Source organism: Pteropus vampyrus, unplaced genomic scaffold (genome assembly GCF_000151845.1).
Source record: "Pteropus vampyrus isolate Shadow unplaced genomic scaffold, Pvam_2.0 Scaffold113, whole genome shotgun sequence".
NCBI lineage: Eukaryota > Metazoa > Chordata > Mammalia > Chiroptera > Pteropodidae > Pteropus > Pteropus vampyrus.
Window position 1 is genome coordinate 3,287,384 of NW_011888894.1, and position 9,083 is coordinate 3,296,466.

Sequence of the window (9,083 nt, forward strand, 5' to 3'; positions counted from 1 at the left end):
TAAAACAAAAGTACAAAGTAAAACATTAATTTGTTAATTTGGTTAATAGTTATAAGGCCTTATGACACCTTTGGGTCAAAAGACATGCTGTATTGTGCTTCATAATAATATCGTAATGATACTAGGTGCTAACAAACATTGAATATGGACTGTTTGTCAGGCACATATTATGTTTTTTCATTTAATCCATGACCAGCTCCTGCCAGTCACCTCCTTCTTCTGCTCCTGCTCTGACTCTCAATACTGAAAATGGGTTCAGGCCACTAGGGAATAAACACAGCATGGAAGGCACAAAGTAACCACAGGCTTTGTTCCAGTCCAGTTGGGAATACACTTCTTCATTATAAGAGTTAATGCAAATGAATACAATTTTTAAAAAGCTCCGTTGAATGACTCAGTGGGAGGCAATGTAAGATTTCAAAAGGAGCCTTGTCTTGCCGAGAGAAACAGGAGAGCCACAGGTGGTAATGGCCATCTCATTTCCTGCCAGAATTTTTCTCATCATAGCACACCACTTCTCTGTTTTTCTGCTTTATCAATCAATAAAATGAGAGCCTCATGACAATAAAGCCCATAGCCCAGACATCAGGACTAAATGCAATGTTCAAAATCAGCTTCTACAGGACTAAGCTCTCACCAAGAGGAGGATGAAGTAAGTGGCTTAACCTCTCTAATTTCAATTCTTCTTCTGTGAAATGAGTCGCTAAACTTCATTCTCTCTAGACCAGGGGTCCCCAACCCCTGGGCCACAGACAAGGCCACGCAGCAGGAGGTGAGTGGCAAGCCAGCGAGAGAAGCTACATCTATATTTGCAGCCGCTCCCCAGCGCTAGCATCACTGCCTCTGCTCCACCTCATCGGGCATTAGATTCTCATAGAAGAACCGATCCCTGGTGCCAAAAATGTTAGGGACCGCTGCCTAGACCCCTTAGTGTCCGGCTCCTGTTCCCACCTGCCTGACCAAAATCTGCACTAGAGACTGCAATTAGTGGCAGGAGAAAAGAAGACGCATAGTTTGGCTTCTGAGGAACAGGGCTTTCGGAGAGTTCTGTAATTAATCTACTTTCCCCAAAACTGACACTCTGTCCTCCAGGCCCCCAAAATAAGCTGTTTCCAGAATTTCTCATTTTATATGCTTGCAGTGGAGGAAAGAACAATGAACCAAGAGTTACAAGACTGATTTCTGTCGCAAGTCTCAACTAGCTGTGTGACATTTGCCTAAATGGTTAACCTCCCTGCAATGTCTCCTCGGTTGAAAAATGAGGGGATTGGACCAGGCGATCTCTAAAGGCCCTTTCCATTCTGAAACTCGAAGTAATACAAGTCACATGGAATAAAGAAATTTTCATAAGTTAAAATTCTCAAGCTTTGAACTCAGCAGTGAGGTCAACCCAGAATGCAAACGAATGGCCTCTTGTATGAAAATGGCTTTCTAGAAGTATTATTGATAAGCACTTAATTTTCATACTAGATTTACATTTTATACAAAAATTACCTTATTTACAATGTGATACCAATTTCAGCTACAGTTGCAATGTTGATTTGAGTATAAAATTTCACAAAAAACACATTTCTTCTAATTACTGATTTCTGCCGTGCTCTGTGGCTAAGAGATCAGTAATATGTGGTATTTCTTCCAACAGTCCAAGGCTTTATTAAATTAATAAGCAGAAAATAAGAGCTCAATAAATGTGTTTGAATAAATAAATAATATGAACAGGTGACATTTTCCAAACAGTTTATTTCCTGATATTTATCTGGGTTCTACATAAAGGTGACCAAGCCCATAATTACTATGCCTCATTATAGTCCAGGTACTATACTAGGTTTTGGAGATTCAGAAGTAAATTACAATCTAGTTTGAAAAGAGAGAAAATAGAGTAAATGGTGAAAAACAATGCAATCATTCATAGCTTTACTTTAAATTGCTGCCAAAAATTTGGTTATGTTTTAATGAAAATTTCACATTTTTCTAGCAAATATACAGATACTAAGACATTCTTTCCTGTGTGTATGGTGGGGCAGTGTATGGCAGGGCACCCATGCACAGCTGTGTACCTATACATGCTTGGTGGCCCAGAATGGGACATTTGATATATTTAGGGAGATCATTTCTATGAGAAACTATAGAGAAGGACCACAGAAGTCAGAATCTTACAAGAGGATTTGTATCGTTTTGCACTCCCACTAACAATGTATGAGAGTTGCAGTCTCTCTACATTCTTGCTAGTATACAGAATTGCTAATATATATGTTTTTATTTTAGACATTCCAGCTAGTGGAAATTGACATCTCATGGTTTTATTTTGTATTTCCCTCATTCTAATGATGTTGAGAAACTTCATGTGCTTACTAACCATATATGTATTTTCTTTTGTATCTCTTCAAGTCTTTTGGCATTTTTTGTTGAGTTGTTTGTCATTTTATTGTTAATTTTTAAGAGGATTTTTAATACATTTTGTATTTAAGTCTTTGTCAGATACATGGATTGCAAGTAATTTCTCCCAGTGTGTGACTTGCCTATTTGTTTCCTTAATGGTGCCTTCAAATGTGCAGACATGTTTTATTTTGATAAATTCAATTTATCGAATTTTTGTTTTATGTTAATACTTTTCATGTCCTAATAAATCAGTCTCTGGCCCAAGATTTTGAAGATATTCATCTACATTTTCTTTTAGAAGCCCTATGGTTCTTGATTATATTTTTAAGTCCTTTATTCATCTAAATTAATTTGGAAATATATAGAAAGATAAGAGTTGGGGTGCATTTTTTACCACTCAAGTATTGAGTTGTTTTAACACCATTTACTGGAAAAAAAAAAATTCCTTTTCAATATAGAACTGTCTAGGTGTCTCTGTCAAAAATCAATTGACCATATTATGTGTGAGTTTGTTTCTATACTTACTCTTCTGTTCCCTTGACTAGTTTGTCTATTCTTATGCCAAACCACACCATCGTGATTACTATAGCTTTACAGCAAATTTTAAAATCAAGTAGTACATGTCCTCCAACTTTTTTCTTTTTTAAGATTTCTAGATCTTTTGTATTTCATACAAATCTTGGAATCAGCCTGTCGATTTTCACAGAAAATAGTCTATTGGGATTTTAACTGAGATTTCATTGAATCTATAGAAAAATTTAGAAAGAATATATATCATAACAAAACTGAGTCTCCCAAACCATGAACATTGGAAGGATGATTGGATGGTTTTTAATTTCTTCAACAGAGTTTTGTAGTTTCAGGTATAAAGCTCTTTCACCTCTTTCCTCCTTGGGTATTTGTTAGGTTTCAAGGCTATTGTAAATAGTATTGTTTTTAAATTTTATTTTTCTGTTGCTTGTTGCTGTTATTTAGAAATGTAATTGATTTTTATATATCAACTGATATCTTTGCAACCTTGCTAAAGTGACTTATTAGTTTTTATAGATTGTAGATTACTTGGGGTTTTCTAGAAATAATATCATGTCATCACAAAAAAAAATGACAGTTTATTTCTTTACCATTTTTTATGCCACTTCTTAAAATTTCTCCTACGTTATTAAATTAACAAGACTTCCAGCACAATGTTGAATAGAAGTATAAGAGTAGACAGCTGTGTCATGATCCAAATTTTAAGAGAAAAACAAGTAATATTGTATCATTAAGTATAATTTAGCTGTATGTTTTTCATAAATATCCTTTGTCAAGTTGCAGATGTTCCTTTCTATTATGAGTTTGCTAAATTTTTATCAACTGTTGATGTTGAATTTTGTTAAAAGTTTCACCTGCTTCTATTTAGATGATTATATGATTTTTATTATTTGTTTTGTTAATGTGGTGAATTAATTACACTGGTTGATTTTTCAAGTGTTTTGTCAACTTTGCATTCTTGGGATAAACTTCATTGTCATGATGTATTATATATATTTATTTATATGTATAAATTGAATTTCTTATAGTCAATTTTCTTATATCTTGTTATAGAATTTTTAATCTAGATTAATGGGGAAGTTAATGGGGATAATTATTTTATTGTAATATCTTTGTCAAGTTTTGGTTTAGTGTTTTGACAGCCTTATAAAACTATTTAGGACATGTTTTCTCCTCTGTTTTCTGTATTTGTGTAAGATTGGTACTATTTCTACCTTATGTCTGAGAAAATTTACCACTGCATCTCTCTAGGCCCATAGGTTTTGCTTCTGTTGTTGTTGCTGCTGTTAGTGGTGGTGACGGTGGTGATGGTTTACGGTGGTGGTGGTGGTGGTGAAGGTGTTTGTGAGGAAAGAAATGGGAATTTTGATTATAAATTCAATTTTTTAAATAGATAGAAAGTTATTAACATTTTCCACTTCTTTTGTGTCAGCTTTGCTAAGTTGTCTTTCCAGATATTTGTCCCCTTTATTTGAATTTCAAATTTTACTACCATAAAACTTTTTATTATCATTCTTATCTTTTAATAGATTTAGAATATTTACTAATGTCCCCACTTCAGTTTTTATATTGGTAATTTGTGTTCTTCCTCTTTTTTTCCTTACTTAGTCTTGCAAGAGTTATATCAATTTTATTAATCTTTTCAAAAGAAAATTTTAACTTGTCCACTTTTCTCAATTTTTTGTCTGTTTTCTAGTTTACAATTCCTGTTTTCATATTTATTGTTTTCTTTCTTCTGCTCTTTTGGATTTGATTTACTCTTTTATTTTTAATGTCCTTATATGAAAGCATAGACCATTAATCGTAAACCATTTATTTTTAAATATAAGCATTTAAAGGTATTAATTTTTCCCTAAGAACTGCTTTAACTGCATCCCACAAATGACATGCTATGTTTCATTATTATCCAGTTCGAATAGTTTTGAATTTCTTTTGTGGCTTATTCTTTGAATTGTTGGGTCATTTAGAAATGTGCTGCATAATTCCCAAATTTGGGGGAATTTTTTAACTGCTTTATTGATATTAATTTATAATTTAATAACACTTTCAGAGAACATAATCTGTATAACATCAATACTTTGAAATGTATTGAGACTTGTTTTATGGGCAACCATCTAGTCTATCTTTGTGAATTTCATAAATGTGTATTTTGCAATTGGTGGGCTTTTAAGTTTTTTGTAAATATACTGCATTCAAGTTGTTTATAATAATCTCTTATGATTTTAAAAATATCTACTCTATTTGCAGTGATATCCTATTTCCTTAATATTTATTTCTGCCTTCTCTTCTTGTTTTCTTTATCAATTTTGCCCCAGATTTGTCTCTTTTACTACTCTTTTTAGAGACAATTGGTTTTATTGATCATCTATACTTTTATTATTGTTTCCCAGGTTATTATTAATTTCTGGTTATCTTAATTTTGATTTGCTAGGTTATTGACTGCCTTCTGCCTAAGAACTTAAGTTCTGTGTGGGGTGAGAACTTATCTCTCTAAATAAATATTTGAATAAATAAATTTACAAATGAATATGTACAGCTTCCAAAGTAACTGAACAACCTGGAGCACGAGAGCACACCAGATGACTTCTTAATTTACTTCCTTCCTATCAGAATATTTAGTGCATCTTATTCTTCCACTCAGCCTCTCTTTGCTAGATTGCTTCAGAACCTAATCACTGGACCTCCTTCTATACTTAGCTTCTGAATTTCTTCATTCTAACTTAACACATAAACTTAATAATTCCAAATATTTGATTTACCACTCTCCCTACACCTGATCAGCCCCAGTGATTCTATCACATGAAATGTCATCATTTGTTTAGTTTTTCAGAAAAAAAACTCTAGAAGCATCCTTGACTTCTATTTCCTCTTATACAACACCAAATATTGATAAAGTCCTGTCAGCTTTTTATTCAAATTATAATAGAATCCATTCATTTCTCTCCATCTCAATCATACTATTCATGCCTTTGGCATATTTATATCTCATCTGGACTATTTTTTCTTAACTAGTCCCCTTGCTTCCATCTCTGTCTATTACAGTCTATTCTATATACAGCAGTGAGAGTGATCATTATAAAAGACAATTAATGTTGGTTACTCCATTGCTCAAAACTCTCCAATGGCTTCTCACAACTTAAGATAAAATCCAAAGACCTTCCAGACTATAAGCTCCATGAAGTAGAAGCTTTGTCCAATTGTTCACCTCTAGATCCCTAGTAAGTAGAGAAGCTAGATTTTTTGCCTTTTTTTGGTCTTAAATTTTTTAAAATTGAAGTATAATTGGCATATAACATTATATTAGTTTCAGGTATACAATATAATGATTCGATATTTGTATATATTATGAAATGATCTCCACAATAAGTCTATTTAACATCCGTCTCCATATGTAGTCACATATTTTTTTTTCTTACGATGTGGAGTTCTAAGATCTACTATCTTAGTAACTTTCAGATACACATGTTAACTACAGTCACTGTGCTGTACATTGGGGAAGCTATTATTTGAACCAGGCAGTCTGGCTAGAATCTACACTGTTAGCCACTACACCAAAAAAGTAATAACAAATAAATTAAATAAAGTACTTTTGTTAGTAACAGAGACAATTCAGAGAAAGTAGAACTTCAAAAAGTAACAGTAATATCCTCTGAAATAAGAGAAATTTCATCTAAGTAACAAGAAGTCTATAAAAATGGAAAATTAAGAGAATCAAAGAGGCTTCTTAGCAATTAAAAATATGGAAACAAAAGTAAAAATCAAAGCAGAACAAAAGTCTTCTAGAAAGAGAGCAAGTCATAGCTTTGTAGCTGGTATCCCAGCTTCTAAACTTGACCCACCCACCCCCTACTCCCCAGACTACTTTTAGTGCAATAAACAGAGTGCTTAATTTTAAACCCTAATTTAGAGCCACTTTAATTCCTTTCTTAAAATTCTCCAGCAAACTCCTCTCACATTTAGAATTTTACACACTTTACCATAGCCTGTGAGGTTCTGCATAATGTAGTGTGGCCTCCTCACCAGTGTCAACCCTGGCCATTTCCTCCTTACTCATTCCAGCCACACTTGCTATTCCTCATCTTACCAAGCTTGCTTCTACCTCAGGGACTTTGCACTTGTTGGTTCCTCTGCTTGTAAAGCTCTTCTGGATCTCTGCAGAGCTGGCTTCTTCATTTCTAGCTTCCAAGACGCTGAGTGGTCTCTGATCTCCTAACCTAAACCACATTTTCTTTCTGCTTTATTCTATGAATTGTCACTTGGTGGCCTTTTACCTTGCTTATTTTTTTTTCATAACACTTATCAGTATCAGAAATTATCTGATATATTTATGCATGTGCTCATGTTTGTTTGATTGGTTGATTTAGACTAGAAACTCCACAAATGCCAGAACTTTGTCTTGTTCATTGCTGAATCCCCAACACCTACATGGTACTAGTACAGAGCAAGCATTAAATAGATATTTGTTAAATAAATGATGCTAAATGGTAAAAACAATTATACTAGCTACAATGATTGTTTTTATAGAATTCCTGGATTTTCAATCTGCTAGATAATAACTTAAAAGTTTGTTCAAAGGAAATTGGTCTCATGTTTCTAATGCCCATATTGCCGGGAAGGTGGCTACAAACATAATATCTGGGCTGCACTCTGTGCTCTGGCATTATTTCTCTGAGTGTCAGTGGTATCTTCCTTCTGGCAAAGCCTCCCGCACGGAAGGGGAACAGTCCAGCACTTCTATTAGCTAAGTACGTAAACAAGCAGGCACTGCCTCTGCTTGTTATCTGCTTGAATAAAATGCTTCCAGTAACCACACCAAGGGAGGATCATTCTCAGTTCCAACTGAGCTAAGTTCTCCAGGAAAGTGATTCTTGACCAATGGCTCAGAGAAATTCTTTGGAGGAAAAAGCGATCAGCAGTGTTAATCTCCCTTTACACAACTGGGCAGGATGAGTAATATTTCTCATAGAAGGAAAAATAAAAGTGGAAGTTGTGCTATTCTTAGTTTTTGAGAAAAATCTAGTTAATTTAGGAGAGATGATTTATCATATAATGATTGGACCTAAGGAGAGAGGCATTTATTTGGTTTACCAGAAAACACAAGGCCTAGGAAAGTCATTTAAAGGCTGCAACACAGTATGACCAAAAGCAATACAACTGCTTGGGTTCAAATCTCAGCACACCATTCATTCCTGTGTGACCTTGAGCAACCTCTCCAAGCTGAGACTTGATTTCCTCATCTGTAAAAGAAGAATGACACTTGCTCTGGTTCTGGAGGGTTGTCGTGAGATCTGAGTAGGACAAATCCTATAACGTGCTTGTCTTAGCCCCTGACACATGGTAGATGTTTCTCATTGTTAGTATTGAAGTCAGCCATATTCATTTTCAGCAACTTCCTCCTCTTCATCCTTTCTCTTATTTTTTTCCTACTTACGAGATGCCTCCTTCAACCCATCATACAGACCAGCTTCCTAAGGCTAATTTCTGTATCTCCTTTCCTGCCCCTCCTCCTATCTAAACTCACTCTCAGATTAAGGCTCTAACATTACTTATGTCTCTGTGTGTTTTTCAGTTTTTTGGTTACCTCTTTCAGGGATGATAATCTCTTCATTGTGTAAGAAGGTTTTTTTCTCCCAGGAAAAAAATCAATCTCAGTGTCCAGGAGCAGATAAAAGTAATGTTTCTCTTCCCATATTGAGTGCTTGCTCTCTTGCTTTTCTACCTCCCACTTGTCCAATTTAAGTCCCACCTCATCCAAAAAGCCTTCTCAACCTTTCTTGTCTTTACTGGCAGCAGCAATAGGTGGCCTTCTGATGCCACTGAACTTTGACCACATAGGCCTGCTATCCATTCTGGACATTCAGCCAACATGGCTTCTGTATCTTTCTTTTCTGCTTTCACAGGGAAAGGCAGCTGTTCTCATGAGCAGGGGCATGATATCTCTCCTTTTACAGTCCTAAAGACCCCCAACTAGGCAAAGTAAAGAAAGAGCAGTGGTAAACATTTTTTTTTATCAGTTCTTCCTTTAAAACCTCCTAGTCTTCATGTCTGAGCTGTGAGTTCCCAAGGGTAAGATGAGCTAAACTTGGCTTGCAAAGGGATGAGGAATGTTTCTGCTAAAGTTCTTAAGGGTCTCCAGAGAAGACCAGACTGCAGTTGAATAGTCATCTCAAGGA